The sequence below is a fragment of the Ornithodoros turicata genome, unplaced genomic scaffold (genome assembly GCF_037126465.1).
Source record: "Ornithodoros turicata isolate Travis unplaced genomic scaffold, ASM3712646v1 Chromosome131, whole genome shotgun sequence".
Taxonomy (NCBI): domain Eukaryota; kingdom Metazoa; phylum Arthropoda; class Arachnida; order Ixodida; family Argasidae; genus Ornithodoros; species Ornithodoros turicata.
Genome location: NW_026999308.1, coordinates 343,769 through 362,379, shown reverse-complemented (window position 1 = coordinate 362,379; position 18,611 = coordinate 343,769). Strand labels below are relative to the sequence as shown.

General features: G+C 44.9%; 1 long non-coding RNA gene across 1 annotated transcript; it reads left to right on the top strand.

Moving 5' to 3' along the window:
* The first annotated feature begins 2,966 nt into the window (after positions 1–2,966).
* On the top strand, positions 2,967–13,567 carry LOC135372202 (uncharacterized). Its single transcript, XR_010415874.1, has 4 exons — positions 2,967–5,547; positions 6,153–6,224; positions 6,313–6,360; positions 13,425–13,567. It is a non-coding gene; the product is annotated as an uncharacterized LOC135372202 (long non-coding RNA).
* The last annotated feature ends 5,044 nt before the right edge of the window (positions 13,568–18,611 follow it).

Genomic DNA, 18,611 nt, shown 5'->3' with positions numbered 1-18,611 from the left:
GCCACCCAAAGATGACGCATGTTTTCGAAGCCTAATATTGGCACACCGACCCGTCTGGCCTATATAAAGTAGACCACACGATTATAGTTCCATGCAACTAGAATCATGTACATCAGCTCTCAACCACCAAATAAATTGCACTTAATTTTCCGGCTGTATGTTATTTGTCGTTCGCACGAGGAGGAACTCGTGGAGAGAACAGACTGATGAGGTCAGGCGACAATCAAGCACATATCCATACAATACCTTTTATTATGATTGTGTGCATACACTGAAAATACAGACAAAGAAAATACCGAACAGCTAGCTGTGTACCACAGTACGTATATGAATATATGTCCTAGAAAAAAGAAAAAGAAGAAAAAGCAGGCACCAGGTGCATAGAGAATGCGTGTACACCACAGACTGACGCTACGCTGTTATTTTGTTCACCTTTCGTGTAGGGCCACGCTGTCATCCGCGACAGAAACGTGATCTTCGTTGTGTGTTACGAAACGAATTTAATGACAATGGATAGTCATGTTTAGTTTCTAATTATTTTGTACAACAAAGAGAGGATGGTTGAGAGCATCTAAATTTTAATGAGAAAAGACTTTCACGCAGAGGCTGCAAGACTAACATCAAGTTACAAAAAAAAGAATCTATAACACATGTTGTGTGTGCTATGCTCCTACACTCTAAACATGTCTGTTATTTTACGGAAAAAGTAAATGAAAACATTACTCAGACGCCGTCCGTAAGATAAGAGAAAGATAGGGGAAAATAAAAAAGAGAAAAATAAGAGAAAATTGAGATCTGTTTACGGTCAGCCTACTGCAGAAAAAAATAAAGAATAAAGTACTGTCAACTTTGTATGTATAGATAAATCAAAGAGTGATATTAAACGGTAGGAACAACTTATTTATTTACACATGGTAAACAAGACTTTCGTGCACGAGACTGCACTTCTTCAGGTTACAAAAATGTAAACATGGTACAGGCACATATATACAGTTGAAGGGGGAGTTCTGGCATGAGAGGGTAACAGGTTGATGGAAAGGATGCAAACAATTCAGATAAAAATCACAAGAACATAAATACAAAAGCAGGGGTATCAGAAGCGAAACAACGCGAGCCCAAGGGCTTATACACAGGAAACGAGAACACTTGTTGGTGACGTTCGAGGAATTAAGGATAAAAAGGGGGGGTTATGGCGACGGAATGAGGACACGGGTGCGGAGTACAAAGGTGACCAGTGGACCGTGAGAAAGTGAAGACGGAGGTGGTCTCAGGAGAGAGACAAACGAAGAAAAATGTGGAAGTTGGAGAGTAGTGTGTGTGTGTTTATCATTATCTTCTTTTATTTGAAAAATTATATTTACGGGTTCAATAATTGTAGTGGGCCTGCGTGGATGTTCAAACCATGAGGCTTCAGAGACTGGAATTTTGCAATTAAAAAGGATTCGCGATTTTTGCGCTTCATGTCACTGTTATAACCCGATTCAAGGATAACGATTTTGAGGTCTGTACCTAAAGCGTGTCCAGGAAGGTTAAAATGTGTAGATGTGTAGTTAAATGTGTATCCTTAATTGCGTTTTTCGAGCATTTTAACTCCGTACATCAGGCCATCAAGTTCACGTGTAATCTTTCCCACGCATCAGTGAATTTTCTAGACGTGACTGTCTCTATACAGTCTGGTAAGCTGGTCACGAATCTATACAAGAAACCCACTGACAAACGCCAGTACCTTCATTTTAACAGCTACCATCCTAATACTCAGAAGAGGAACATCCCCTTTGGTCAATTTACACGTCTAAAACGCATATGCTCTAACCCAGAAGATTTTGAGGCATGCGCTGAAGAAATGTCCAACGATTTTAGAAAACGAAACTACCCTCCCAACCTTATAAACAATGCTCTCTCCGCGTGCAAATCTCTAGATCGGGATAAATTACTTTCACATGAACCGCGGCAGCAACAAAACCCCTTATCCTTCGTTACCGCCTATAACAAAGCACTGAGTGGCGCAGGGTCCATCTTCACCCGCCATCTCAACATACTTCACAGCGACGAAAAACTTAAAATAATTTTTCCTGCTCCCCCCAATATCACATTCCGTCGATCACGTAACATTCGTAACTTACTAGTTTCATCCCGTCTATCCCGACCAAATCCTGGGTGTTCCCCTTGTGGTAACAAACGCTGCCAAACATGTCATTTCATTAGCCCATGTACATTTATCTCGAGCACCTCAAACTCTTTTATTTTCGAAATCCGACAGGGATTGCACTGCAACTCTTTTAACGTATGTTACCTCATTATGTGCACGAAATGTTGTATTCAGTATATTGGAGAAACCTCGAACACCATGAGGGAAAGGTTTTACGGCCATAAATCCGATATTGTTAATAACCATCCTACACCCCTTTTCTACACATTTTAACCTTCCTGGACACGCTTTAGGTACAGACCTCAAAATCGTTATCCTTGAATCGGGTTATAACAGTGACATGAAGCGCAAAAATCGCGAATCCTTTTTAATTGCAAAATTCCAGTCTCTGAAGCCTCATGGTTTGAACATCCACGCAGGCCCACTACAATTATTGAACCCGTAAATATAATTTTTCAAATAAAAGAAGATAATGATAAACACACACACACTACTCTCCAACTTCCACATTTTTCTTCGTTTGTCTCTCTCCTGAGACCACCTCCGTCTTCACTTTCTCACGGTCCACTGGTCACCTTTGTACTCCGCACCCGTGTCCTCATTCCGTCGCCATAACCCCCCCTTTTTATCCTTAATTCCTCGAACGTCACCAACAAGTGTTCTCGTTTCCTGTGTATAAGCCCTTGGGCTCGCGTTGTTTCGCTTCTGATACCCCTGCTTTTGTATTTATGTTCTTGTGATTTTTATCTGAATTGTTTGCATCCTTTCCATCAACCTGTTACCCTCTCATGCCAGAACTCCCCCTTCAACTGTATATATGTGCCTGTACCATGTTTACATTTTTGTAACCTGAAGAAGTGCAGTCTCGTGCACGAAAGTCTTGTTTACCATGTGTAAATAAATAAGTTGTTCCTACCGTTTAATATCACTCTTTGATTTACTCACCACCGGCAACTTGACATCGCCTATTTTTTCTGCCTTCGTATCTTCTATGTATAGATAGGTAGAAATCCAGCGAACCGGTAGAGAAGTATGAAGGGAGTTGCTTCCAGAGCCAGCAAACGACTGCCGTCTTTCCCCCCACGCGGCCCTCCTTTCTAGCCTGAAAAGGCGAACCAGCAGAACCTTACGATTCACATACACCAGCGCCCCACAAACTGAAAAGAAACACGAGTCCAGGTTGTATAACATGATTCTTCATTCACTATTGCACACTATCAATTATTTTAAAAAGTAATTTGTCCGCTCATAATACTGCTGAGGTAAGCCTTTGACGTCTGATATTGCTTAATGCTTCAGGCTCGATGCTGCAACTTTCACTAAACTGTAGGCTTGTCAACGTTGAAAAGTCCATGTGTTTTTGACTCCTTATTCATTTCGCAAAATAGGGCGAAGCAATTGCCAAGGCTGTGAGCCTCAACCTTCCAGGCATACGGCGAGCTTCTCTACATGTATGGTCACCTTTATACCAAATGCAATAATAGATATACGGTTTCCCACTCCCCCCCAAAAATGAACAGAATATACTTAAGACATTCTAAGCTACAATGAAGAAAATTACTATTCTCGGCTAGCTATGATAACCAGTAAAAATGAATATCTTACGCCTGCATCAATACAATCTGACGGTTTCAATGGCGGTCACAAGCAGATGCATGAAAGCCTACGGAAATTACACATAAATGTTAAGTGCTACCAAGACAAATACCAAAACAAATCTAAACCGGAACCGTACCCATCAACCGTACCCATACCCATCAAAAACCACAGAGCTAGCCGTTCTGCAGCCAGTTTACTCATTTATTTTGCGTTTTCGATTATTTTGTGCAGTAAAAAGTTGACTGTTACAAAAAGTACTTTTCCAATAGAAAGCGTGATCCCCTTAAGAACAGACTAGTGAGGTTTATTGGCGCAACAATGGAGTACACTATCTGCGTGTCTCAAGGAGGGAAGAATCTGTCACGCATCGCCTCCGCCTCAATGTCAGCCGCAGTCCTTCACTGCTGTTCAAAGTGGATCAGCAAGCCACACCCTTATGTTCTATCTGGAACGTTGAGGCAGATATTCGTCACCTTCTTCTCGAATGCCGCCGTTCCAAGTCCTTTCGCGACAAGTTCAAGTCTCGCCTGACCAGCCTCGGATACTCCATCTCTCTCTCGACACTAATTGGCACGCGGAGCAGTGGTGTAACCGCGGTGCTTCTCCACTACCTTCCTGATACCGGTCTCTTCAGCAGTCCGTGACATCGCGTGTGTGACGGCACAACACTTATGACCTCGGACCCCACATCGCCTTACTCTTAACTGCCCCAAGAATACACCCTAAGGAATTACTTAATGAGGAAGAACAAGACAACCCCCCCCCCCCCCCCGGGCTGACTTTTCCTGTGAAAATAAATAGAACCTCCACCCCCTTTGAGAACAGCGTAATCATCGCTACATGCGGTATAGACACAAGGATGGCACCTCGATGAAACTTTGTTGACTACATGCTGCCTTTGATGACCCCTGCAAAAATAAAATCAACAAAATGCAGTGTATCGCTAAACCAGTAAGAATAAAGTGTACTTTCTGCTGCGTATGATATTGTACACGTGATGGTATCACTACCACGTCGAGTATGTTGGTTGGTATTATAAGCAAAAACTTTGCTTTAGTGGTTACTTTTCGCATTCCATCATAACATTAAATAGGAAGGTAATTAATGTCGCGAATAATATGAACTATATGGGGGGCGAACAGAAATAGCTTCGGAAAGGCAATGTCGATACCCTCTTAAACCACTGAAGCTTGTAAGCCGGCATGATCTTGCACAGCTGCTGCAACGCTTTAGTCTCTAGATCGCCGATCCGTGGAAGGTCCGTCGCAAAAATCAAATGAAACCTAATCGAATCCGACCCGTGTTTTTTCTGCAGACACCATGTGTGAGCTTTTCTGACATACATATATGATATGTCTGTGGTATATCTGATCTCTCTGATATATCTCGCTCGCGAATAATGTCTTGAAGCGTTTCGTGAAATGGAGCTAAGGCTAATTACGATAGTTTTCGCACAGCTAGTGCTACTGGTGCAACGGTCGTGGTTGCATTGCCAGAATGTCATCTGGCGGACCATAGACATACGTGTATTAATGCGAATTAGGTGTCGTTACTTTGACCGTCGAAAGAGAATGCACAAGGGAAAAAAATATGCTATTCCACGGTACTGCGGCAGTAAGAACTCACCAACTAAAGAGCGTCTCCCACTAAGTTTCGATGAACTCGAGAAGTTCGCATGTTTAAACGTTTTGTTGTTGCTTATTTCGTTTCCAGAGGCCTGGTGTTGGCCTGTGTATTACTTCTTCTTGCAATGGTTATCCTCGTCATCGCCGCAAGAACCTGGATGCTCTTCAAGCAAGGTAGGAACACTGGAAATAGTATCTTCCTCAACCAGTAAGTGCATGTTAAATGTGAAATAATATAACCTCCTGACCTCCCTGTAGCGTATTTATGCCAAAGCCAAATTTCAGACAGCAAGATATATTGGTGTATCCGACTGCCGAGTCAGTATCATTATTTAGCTAACCACCCTTTTTCTGTTTCCGCTTTTGTGCTGAAAAGTGCAGCCTTACTGGCTTGTGCTCCATGTATCACAGTCATAACCACAAGGCGGCTGTGCGTAAGTGCAGAGAATGCACAGCAGAGATCCGATCAAGAGTGATCCGTTTAGAATCATGCAGGTGATACACTATTTGTCTCTCATGTGTCTGCTGAAACTGATCTGCTGAAAGCGTTTCTCTACTAATTGCTCTCCATTTCTACGACTGTCGTTCTGCCGTGTTGATAGGCATGTTAGCCGCAAATAAGATTTCCCGAACAACATTTCGTCCCTCGTGGCAAATTTTGTGACGGATCAGACTGTTGTCTGTTTCGAACTCAAAATTAGCGGCAACGTTTATTCTGCAACAGTTCCGATTCGTTTGCTCCAAGTCCTGATTTTTGTAAGAGTTGCTCGTCTTTACAGATTCAGGAGACATCCATCATCGAGTCCCATCGATGACGCCAAATGTCATACATGGCACATCCACTACAACGCGTAAGTATTAACATCGGTTGAAAAATTTGCAGAGTTAAAGATCACAGACAATACTAACATCCGAAATTCAATCCCAAATGAACCTCAGAGGATACGACGACGCCAAAACTCACAAGTAGCACAACCACCACAACAAGTAAGTATGAACATCAATTGAAACATTTGCGTATGTAGGGATAAGAGAAAATATTGACATCCGAATTTTAAGACAATGAAAAAAATGGCTAAGAAGCAACAAGCTCATGAACATTATGTGAAACCCCGACACCATATAGGGAAGACGAAGGGAGACTTGGTGTTGTGCCTGTCCCTTGGTGGTCCGTAGTCTCGAGTATTTACATTATGCAAATTTTAAGATTGAATTTTAAGCATGTAAAGAGAATACCATCACTCATAACGCCAAAGTAACATGGAAAAATCAATTACCCTAAATATCCACGTTGTCAGTCAGACACTCCAGAGAAACGCATTTGATGGCTTTGGTTTGCATCACCGGAAGACGCGACACGGCGTGGCAGCTGACGTCATGGAGATTTCGGCTCCCGATGAACACTGAGATCGCCATTGTCATGTTTAGTGAATTTGCAATCTCCTTTGTTCCACTGTTTATCGAAAAAGCCTGAAGCCTTGCTCCTTGCTTGAAGCCTTGCTTGAAGGCTTCCAGCCACTTTGAAAAAAAAAAAATGCCCACGCAGATGAGTAGCTACTTCCTGTTGGACTCTGCATAGTCTATATGCACTCTTTGCCATGCTGTTTCCGGCTGCTCCCATCGAAGTTCCTGACACAAGGGCGCCGTTTCCCAGTGTAGTAAGCACTCCGTGCAGCTATTGACCATCTCATCTATATCAATGCCTGGCCCCCACACCAGACTTCTAGCGAGTGCCTTCATTCGTGATATTCCGAAGTGCCCTCGGTGCAGTTCCATGAGGACCCTGCTGCTACGGATCGGTGGAATTAACACTCTGTGTGCTCGAAGGATGCAGTCCTGTTGCAGCGTGGACTCTTCACCACCCCAGCTCCACTTCTTGGCTTTGTTGACGCCCGTTTTGAGTTCACGGCTTAGTTCTTGCAGTTCTCGGTCCTTCTTGTGCTCAGGCAATTTCATTGTAGGTCACAGGTAGGCTGTAAACGTACCGTAGTTCAAACAGTTCAGTATCACCCAGTTGTGGAAATCCTTCACTGGAGCGGGGAAGTCTCGACAGGGCATTTGCGCTGCCATGCAGTTTTGTATTGTGGTACTTGATGTGTTACTGAAACCCTTGCGGGTACAGAGCATAATGTTGCATTCTAGCAACCGCTAGTATAGGGATGTTCTTGTCTCGTGCAAATACTGAGATCAAAAGCTTTTGATCTGCACTTGGAGGAAGCTCCTTGCTTACACCGAATATAATGCTTAGAGCCTCTTTGTCTATCTGAGAGTACCCTTGTTCAGTCTGACAGTGTCCTTTGTGACACTGTCTCTGGGTACATAACAAGGAACATTGGTCTGTGCTGTGCACCAGGCAGGTGGCAACTGGCAGACACGTTTATTGCGGCGGCGTCACCTTGATGGCGTCCACAGAGGGTGCAACAGGGCTCCCCCATCTAGAGTGTCGTCCGGCTGGAGACGGTCAGAAGAAAGGGACCATGTCACAGTCTTTCGAGGTGTGTAGGCCTCGGGCTTCAGTGTGGCTGAAGGAATGGGAAGTTCAGAGTACGTGTTCGAGGGAATGACGGTGCAGACGTACGCTGCCTTCGCGTGATTCAGGGCTACCTTGTCGGGTTCGCAACTAAGGCAGCCGATAGTAGTAATAACTGGACACAGACTGCAGCCAACGCATAACTTCGTCTAAACACGATTTAATTAGTAATTAGAGCTAATTGGGACCCCCAGATTCATCGGCACCCTCCAGGGAGTCATTACACTAATTGTGGAGCATGTATCTCGTGTCCAGACCAAGCTGTAAGTTGGCGGCAACCTCCGTCCATAAAAAAGAAAAAAGAAGAGATAGAAATAGAGTGGAGAGGAACAAGTTATTCAAAAATCAACGACGCCGTGGCGAAGAAAACTGCTCCGAAGCGCCCGCCATGTTGGTAGTTGGCAACGGGCAGTTGCAGAGATCGACGACATGTGGCCACTTAGTTGCAAGGCATCACACCAGATGGCGCCACCATCACCGCTCTATGCGAGAAAGACAGAAAACAACAAGATACTAGCGACAGGTAAAAATGGCAACACTGTTAAACAAGTCTAGGCATGCGAGAGAAAAGGTCTAACCGCTACTGCTAAACAGCACGGGGAAAACTACACATCGGGGAAAAGGCTTAGGGGGCGATCGGTTAGGCCTAACCACAGCGTCACAACACTATGCAGCTAACACAAGGCGGGAACCACCGGGCACACATCACTAAACATGCGCCAACGCGAACAAAAGGCTGGCTCACTGCTAAACAAGTGTAAACATGCGTGTACGGCAAACATGTGAGAAAAGGCTTAACTCGAGCGTGGTCAAACAACACAGAAACATCGGCAAATCACTCGTTGGTCATCGCTAAACAAGTCTAAACACGGGGCACGGCAAACATGCGAGAAAAAGAGCGCGGCAAAACATCACGCAAACATCGGTAAATCACTCACCTTTTCCCCCATGGCGACGGTGCAACTGCTCCATCGGAGAGCCAGGCAGAAACTGAGCGGGCGCGGGGACTCGAAGCAATTGAGCGCACGCCTGCTCTCCACGACAGCCAGCGAGCAACTGACTGGGACGCCGCGCCGCAGCAGCTACCCACGGGCGCGCTCCTAGCACCCTCTGCGCCACCCACCGCAGGTGGTTTAGGTTTCACTCAATGCTACTCCCGCTGCGCGCGCGCGCTCCTAGCGACGATGGCTTCTTCGTTTCGGTTTCGCTCTCATTTCTTTGCGCGCGTTTATCTGTATCAAGGCAGCGCGCACCGCACTCGCGTCATCAATACGTGAAGATGTTCAGCTACCACTCATTTCAAAATTGTTCCCGCACCCATGCTTCTTCGGAAGAAGTGGAGAAGGTATGTTTCAACAGCGAAAGTCCCCAGAATGAGCTGGTCATCACTGCTTTTCGCTACGTGATAGACAGGGTAGGCTTTGGCAATATAGTAGAGATCTCGCCGGGGCCGCTGCAGGAGATGGTGCGTCGGATCTACTCCCGTTACAAGAACGTCTGTATAACGGTTCCAGACGGACCCCTGGGACTGATGAGCGAATTTGTGAGCTTGGCCAATGCAGAATTCAACTACATCGCTGCAGACACCGTCGACCTTCTCGCTCGTGCCATTCCTCATATTAAGTACGCCCTGCGGAAACAGCGACATTTGCAAGCAGTCTACATCGTGAACTTTGTCACCGACTTATTGAAATACCACTTGGTTATCGACATGCAATGCATTAAACAGTCCGAATAACTTTGACGAGACCCTTTCACTGAAACATCTTTATTGAATACGTAGAAAAGAGTTCGTCGATAGATGCCTGCACTTTGTTCCACGGTCACTCGATTCACGAGGACGCTCATGGTCTCTCTTGTCCGATGCTGTACAAGGTGGGGACGTAGTGCTATACAGGCAGGTAGTTGGGCTATCGGGGTGGTTGCTGGACGGCTGTTCCTGTGCTGCATGATATGCGGCGACAGTGGCTATCGCTTCCTGAACAACAATTCCATACATAGAATACACTCCTCAGAGCAGAGCTGGACTACTTACATTTGCTCCACAAAATGGCCCGCATCGCGGATGGATGCCCCTTGTGGGCTTTCGATCCACTGTCGTAGAACCAGAGCGCCTCATCCACCTCCTCCTCGCATTGCGCTGGTGTTGCGCTTGAATTTGTTTTTAGGTCAGTTGGTCAATTGGTCTACAAACGAGCAAAAAAGTACACCTTTGAACCGCAAACGTGGCCGTGTGAGAACCTCGCAGTTGAAGAACGTTGCCGGTTTGTGTGGAAAGCCATCAGTTGGCCAAGCAGAACCATGACGCAACTTCAGGAACGTTCAAAGGAGCATAACCATTGCAACTGATGTAATCGTCGCCAACAAAGTACTGAAACACATAGAAGGTGTGATCCTGCTGCCAGTCAATACACATATTGAGCCCGGAAGAAAATATACAAAAAAGGAACAAGAAGGAACAGTGGGCGGGCCACCTACACACAGCAGAAGTCTTGGCAGTCTGTCCCAATTTCCAAACGAACCCGTGATTCCACATAGAACCCCCCGGAGTGTAAGAACCCAACACAGCATTCTAGCTGTTTGCCGCAGTGACTGGAAGCAGACGTATTCCAATAATTGCGGTAAATGGCTTGTGGTTCGTATAGAGAACGAACTATTTGGCAGAGCTGTGATGGTGCAACTTCTTTATGCTTAAAAATCATGCAAAGAGGTTCCTTCTGCTTGTGGGCTTAATATCATTCGGCGCATGTGGCATCATTCGGCTCATAACTCGCATCATTCGGCATGCGAGTTTTAGTATGCCGTTGATAAGGTTATCGTGCCTATCGGAATCAATTGCACTGGTGCGTGACTCAGAAACACATCCGCTGATTGGTTCTGGTTGATACGATTCGACGCAAGTCACATTACCAACGTTACCAACGACCTGCTAAACCGCTCTGTTGTCTGCCAAACGTGGACGAACGACTTGCCACTAATGAATCCTTGCCACTAATCTTGTAGTAGATCACCGCACCAATGCCTATCGAAAGTGCATCCTCCGCCAAGTAGACGGTCTTGGTGGGGCGAAGTGTGTCCAAGGATCGGTAGGCCAGACATATCGTCTATTATCCTGAAGCACTTTAGCGCATGCAAGTGAAAGGCAATCTCATAATTCCAGAGATTCGGAAATGTCTTCACAGTACTCTTCACTATCCGCAGTACCGAACAAAACAAAGCTCGGTCACGGTTTCCGGCGCTCGCATATTAGCAAATGCCAAGACATATGCGGTGATAGCTGAAACTTCTTTGCCTGTGCGACTTGTCCTAGATGTTTGACCTCTACTGACGCTTTTGAAGTCGTTGAAGAGCGTTTCAGGTTGCAGAGTTGATGAACTAGCTGCTACTTCCATCAAACCCTCACATTTCAACGGCATCGAATGATTAGGAAGTGTCTTTGTTGAGAGTTGTTGAGCAGTGGGATCTAGGCTCAGCTTTCCCAGCTTAAGTCATATATCCCTCCATTATATTACACAGTAATAGTGTGTCGACCATTAGTCGAACCTCTGTCACGGTGACGTTTATGCCAATACTTGATCCTCATCTCGAAAAGTCGTCACAGTGTTCGCAAGGGATGGACCAATAGAATCTCCGAATCCTCGAATCCCAGTGCCCAAAACGGCGAATAAGAGCATTTCGATCCACCAAGCACATTTATTTGTATATTTTTAAAGGTTGCGCCTCGGTGTCCACAGAAAACCAAATAGATCTGTGTGGTGTGTGGTTGCATTGTTCTGGACTGAAGGAGTTCAGGAAGGAACTCTCCCATTACACGCTTAAAGGCAATATGGTTTCGGTTTTGATCGTTTGTTACTTTTATTGAAACAATGCATACTCGGGAGTTTCTCCTGCAGTCGATGGAACAACGTCATAGTTTACATTTACGAAGTAGATTCTAGAATCGTAGGCGTGGTGGAGTCGCAGAACCGTCATTGGATTCGGATTGGTAAAATCGTGGATTCGTCTTACTTCTAGTCCTTACCTGTCGACGGCCATATAACGCATGAGAAGTTCCCTTCTGCACACGCGTTGGCTATGTACCATTTAGAAACCAACTGTACAGCTTTCCTTTGTGAAACTACAGAAACACTCGACAATGGAACATTTCTTGTGTTCCCGAATATCGGCACTTGGCACTTTACTTACATGTGTTGATGTGGGTGTTGTTTGCGTTGACGAGGCTCTCGTTCTGCCTGGAGAAAGGCTTCGGCGATACGTAAGGCATTATTGATACCAACGACACTTGTTGAGCAAAGCGAGCTTTGAGTCGCTGATCCTGTAAAGTGGTAATGAAAGCCGTGAAAAGCACGGAACGTGCAAGAGTCTTATTTTTGTATTCGCATAATGTTACGCCGGACCGCTGCATGCAAAGACAATGGCGTTTCATCTTCAAAGTTTTACACGTTTTTTTAATGCCCGGTTACGTCTGTTGGAAATATTCGATGGGACTTCTCTCATCACTTGCGGACGGATCAACGAGACTCGAACCGTGACACTCTGTGCTCCCTAGAATCGCTACGAATTGTCCAATCGACAACTGGCGTGTTTCCAAAAATGAAGGAGGCACACGTGAAGGCATCTCTTCCGGCTAAAGGCCAAAAGTCCGTTGCACAAAGAGCCTCGAAGTCCCAGCAGATGCTTGCACAGACTCAGTAGCACACGAACGTCTGCAGTAGCAGATGAAGCAAGGAACTTTGACTGATAGTATTCATTAAAATGAAGTTATTCGCAGTGCGGTTCCAAACTCGAAAACCTCAGTCGTACTGACTCGTGTCAGATGTAGATGTTCAGCATTGCCCCGCTTTTAGTCTTTGTCATCTAACTCATCATGTAAATCTGTTATCCTGGATCATCTGATTGCTCATAATTGTAGATAGCTTTTAACTGCCGCACTCACTTGTTATCGTCATCCTCCCCTCTCTCTCTTATCCTCATCTCTCACACACTCACCATAGTTATGGCGCTCTTTTCCCTTTACCGCTTTCGTGCCACTACACCCATACTGTCTCTCTCTTTGACGTGCGCGGGTTGGGAACGCGCACCATTCAGTATCGCCGGCTAGCACCACTCCACCCGTTATGCGCCTTTAGACGCAAAACATACCGATCACTTGGTAAGACGATGGCAAAAAGTCAATGAACTGAAAAATTACTATTTGGCAATAGAAATCGATATCGATTAGCTGTAGTCCGTTCCATCAAATTAACGCATCAATGTAACTCATACCAAATTTTATTTTAACTCATAATTCACTTCCGTTCATAAAAATCTAATATCTGCATAAGAACGAATCCTGCACCAATGGCGGGAGAGTACAAATGTTGTGCTGCTGTACAACTGTTTATGCACGTTGGCCCCACACAGTTCCCATTGAATCCATTTCACGAGGCGCACTTAACCTTCAACATGACAAACAAATAGGAGCTAGAGTAACACGTAAATATGAGCAGAGTGCCACTGATGCTTTCATATTCAATTACAGCTACAAGGCGTCCCCTGACGACGAAGAACTGACTAAACTGGCTGAAACCCGTCCCATCACAGTCCTCTTCGTCGGTGACCACAGCTACAGTACGATATCGAAGGAACAATTCCTGATATATGCACAAAGCCAGCTTAACATGGTAAGTGTGAAATAGATGTACGTACTGCGTATGGTGGGAATGTGTAGAGAGAAGGCATGTTTCTCACATTGTGGGAGAGGTTGTCTTCATGATAGAGCTTGCTGTGAAAGCTATAGAACTCTGTACTTTTTTTAAGCAAATGGATACGAAATACTTGATTGAGTCCACTTCCTGACGTTCACCGGACCCCAAACTCAACAAAATGAACTTGTCCCGAATTCATCCACTAGGATGCATTCTACTTGCTGGGTGATTGTCCTGCTTGTCCTACCGTTTCAGGAAAACAACTTGATTTGATCATGATGATGATGGTGATTACCCAGCCAAATACGCGCCCTCCACTATGCAAAAAAACACCAGAGTACCTAAAGTCAGGTGTAGCAGGGATGCGTCTGCTCTACCGGGTGTTTAACGAAAGGACCTCTGCTGAATAATTCGTAAACACCAAAGCGGACCTTTCTTTTTGGTTAAGACATCTGCCGTGAACTGAGTTGTGAGCGGCTCATTTGCATACTCTCACGAATAAAATACACATCCCATTTTTCAATTTTATTTCACACACCTACGGTATATCTGTTTTATGTATGGGGACCTTCAGCGAGAAACATTCGTAAAAAAAAAAAACTCGTCGACGCATAGGACTTTTTCGAGCAATTAATCGGTTTCGGTTTACATATTTCTTGCGCGGAGTAGTGCACCAATGTGCTCTTTCAATCAGCTATCCGGCTGTCTATGTCGTGTTCATCCGATTAGTACATAACACGGGGCGACGGAAGATTAGGAACAGCAGCAAGATACGCATTGCTATGCTTGGCATTGTATGTGAACGTGACACGTTTGTTTTTTTGTTTCTTTGAATATGTTTCGCTGAAGGTGCCGATACGGGAAACAGTTGTCTTGAATGCGTGCAAAGTAAACTTTAAAAATTAGGATGATTGACTACTTAGTGAGCGTGTCCATATGATCCGCTCACGACTCAGTTGATGACCCATGTCCCGAGCATGTTTACGAAAAAGAAATTTCTTCGATGGCCCCACCTCTTTACGAACTATCCAGCCTGGAGACCTTCGTGAAACAACCGGTATATGCCGCACTGCAAGAATGCCGTCTACTCTACACCCCTTTCTCCTGTAGGACGATATATGTGCAACTGACTTCCCGCTGTCTTAATGACCGGCTTCCTGACCATAAACGAAGCGAGAAATGCAGAAACTCCGATGTCTACCTTCATCATCTAAGTTTCCGGTCATGTAGACTAACACGAGTACTGTTTGCCATGAGACCATCGACAAACAAACAAAAACTCTTGCATTTAATAAGTTCTTTGCTTCTGTATTTACGCGTGAGGACGCGTCTTCTGTGCCGTCTCTCCCTCCTTTTACTCATGAAATGATGCCACCCGTCGTGATTAATGCTGATGGAATAGTGAATATCATTGACAGATTAAAGCCCTCTGCCGCAGGTATTGACGAAATTAACGCAAAAGTACTCAACAGCATTAAAAACCCCTGCAGTAGCTTCCTGTCCCTCATTTTCTCCCAATCATTACTAACTGAAGCCGTGCCCAGCGACTGCGAGGTAGGCAAGCTCGCCCCGATCTTTAAATCTGGCGAACGTAACCAGCTGACGAACTATCGTCCCATTCGCCTTACTAATGTCTGTTCAAAAATAATGAAACACGTCCTATTTTCAAACCTAATATCATTCTTGGAAACTAATAACCTTCTCTCACCATTCCAACACGGATTCCGCAAAAATTTCTCGTGTGAGACACAATTATCTAGCTTTTCTAATAATCTACTTTCCAACATGGATCATAACTGCCTAACTGACGCCATTTTTATAGACTTTTTCAAGGCCTTTGATCGTGTGCCTCATGAACGATTACTTTACACGTTAGCCCGCCTACGTATAAACCCGCCCGTCGTTGCTTGGATTCGCGATTTCCATGACAGACATGAATACACATCTGTCAATAATTGCTCTTCCCCTGGGTCACGCGTTATCTCAGGCGTCCCACGGAACTGTCTTGGGCCCACTCCTCTTTTTGATCTTCATTAACGATCTACCTGATGGTCTGTCTATTTGCCGACGACTGTGTCATTTACAGAAAAATATCCGATCAATCACTGCTTCAGGACGACCTTCGCCGCGTTCAGAACTGTGTTCCGGATGGCAAATGAAACTAAACAGCTCGAAGTGCAAGGTCGTTCATTTTACGAGAAAACGTTCCTAGCTTTGCTTATTACATTAACGACCTCCCCATTGAGTCCGTAACCTCCTTAACTTATCTTGGAATCACCTTCACCTCTGATATGTCCTGGAAGGAACACATAACCAAGCTCACCGCCAACGCTAACAGAACCCTCGGCGATCTCAGGCGCAATCTTAAACATGCTCCCATCACAGTAAGAAAGTGGCTTACGAATCACTCATCCGCAGTAAGTTAGAATATGCCTCATCCATCTGGAACCCTCACCAAGACTATCTTTCGCGTGAGCTCGAGAGTGTTCAAAACCATGCCTGTCGCTTCATATGCTCTAATTATTCTCGTCATTCCAGCATAACAGAAATGAAATCTAGTCTTCAGTTATCTCTACTTAACATCCGTCGCAAGGTCACACGTCCTCACACTACTGCACAGAATTTACCATCACCTTCCATTCCTTAAGGACATCCTCATAACACCGCCTGACTACGTGTCCTCTCGCATTGATCATCCATACAAAATAAGACGTCCTCAATGCAGAACATTAGCTTACTCTAACTCATTTCTGTCTCTCGCAATAAGCGAATGGAATGGTCTACCCGAATCACTATTAAACATATCAGGACAGTGCTTCATTTGGCTCACAGTTGTCATCATATCTCCTTTGCTAATGTGTTTTTACTACGATGTTCACTTTTGGATTCATATTTTTTTTGCATTAATGGCTTATTATGTACGGTGTACTTTTTGTGGCTCTCATTTATTTTGAATTATTATTTTTCTTTTTTCATGTAAATTCAGGTTTGCATCATGTTTGTAAATGTTCATATTTTGTCAATTTATCCACTCCCTTATGTAAAGCCCGCATGGGCATTTAAGGTGAAATAAATGAAATGAAATGAAAAAAAATTCCGCATAGCATTGGCGATTGTGTCGACGGCAGGTTGTGTCAGGCAGGTTGTGTCAGGCAGGTTGTGTCAGTCTCTCTGTGGTCCTCGCCCCGGGTGCTTCGCGACTTCGTTTGTCTTTTTATTCTGTCCTAATTGAATGTTCCGCAGATTTCCCTCTCTGCACTAGATTATTCTTTCTACTTCAACATTCGGGGAATAACTGTACCATAAGGGAAGCGAAAAACAAAACCGTAAAACAACCTTGTCTGGTGCGGAGTTTTCTTCCGTGTTTTGTTCATTTCTAACAGTTCAATGAATCACATATCGGCCGACATATTCTCTTCTGAAGAGCTGTCTATGCGACTTCCTCTCCCCGCTCCATATCTCTTGACCATTTTTGCAGACATATTTGCAGGGGTATGATTTCTGAGCCGATTGCGCAGTTTTGCGCCCGGGCGATGTCCTCCCACATCCTGTTAAAAAAAGTCAAAATATTTAATTTCCTGCGCCGCTGTGCACCAATTATCCCCCCATATTGAACAGCAACAATACTAAAACAGAAGTGCGTGCTTGCACTTGCGATACCCTAGCTCACGCGTCCACCTAACAACAGTGGCTTTGTCGACTATCGAGACAGTTCAAGCCATACTACGCTATTTATCTAATCCAATCCGAGTCCACATGGTTCCGGTTGTGCTTCTGGTGATACACGGTCTGCGGGCGCGCTCAAACACGTATTGCGGTACCTACATGGCTTTGGTATTGTCGAAAGTAACAGGTAACACAGCCCTGGAAGCTGATATTACAGTCGTACCCACTGGAGAGAGACTCCTTCATTAACACATGCCGTTGATCTTCACCCGCCATCCTCTCGGTTCTCTGAGAAATATTTCTACTTCTAACGAATCGTGTACGTAATACGTTTCTAACAAACGCTAGAGAGTCGTTGAGAACGCTGAAGGTCATACAACAATCCGGCTCACAGGTGCAGCGGCACCGTGAACTACGCAATGGCCAGACTGGGCCGACCGAACCCCAAGCGCATGCTCTCTTATCTGTCATTCACCCACCTCGCAGCGGGCCAATATGGCATCATCCACACGACAGTTGTATCTAGTACACTACTACTGTTCTGCACTAAACAAAATCCCCTGCATGCTTCTTCCCGCAACACGGGCGTTAAAAACTCGACAACCGTCCTATGAAGCCTGCACCACTGACGCGTCCTGCTCCTGACTAATCTTCTTAGGTTTATGGGATAACGCATGCACTACGGTAACCCTACCATCTCCTCTCCCAGGCTCACGCTACGCTCTCCTCCCTTCCCTTAACAGATTGTAGTAACCTCTCGCTCACACAATTCAAAAATTCATGAGTGTCACCCGAACGAGACATGTCCTTCTGTCGAATAAAATAAAAAGGAATAAGGTGCAAAAAGTGCTGCAAAGTTTTACAGGACGGGCAGCAAGGAGTCACACAGAAACAAGCGCCAAGTGGTGTTTCAGTGTTATTCTCTTCCGAAGCCAAAACAGATCCTATTAATTGCTTAGAACTCGACCAACCGTAAATTCGAGTGCCTGCTCGCCTGCGACACAAAACCAAGGGTGAGCTGTACATGTTTCTTTCGATTACGAAAAGGAAAAAAGAAATACTCGAAGCGAGGAATTGATCGAAGTATTAGCTCTGGATCACTATGTCTATGTTTCTTGCAGTGCAACATAACCGCGCGTTGCTGTACTTTCCACGATAAATGCTCCATGTATCCTCAGTCATCCTTTTTGAAGCCAGAGAGTTGTACGTTGGAATACTCTTTATTTAAGAGAAATGTCTATCATGTCTCAGGATCGGCCGGAAAAAGCAAAACAGAACAAATGTGTTAGGGAGTCTGAGCATGTAAATTAAACGAAGTATCATTACTCGCCCCGCTATCCACCTATAGGGGCGGG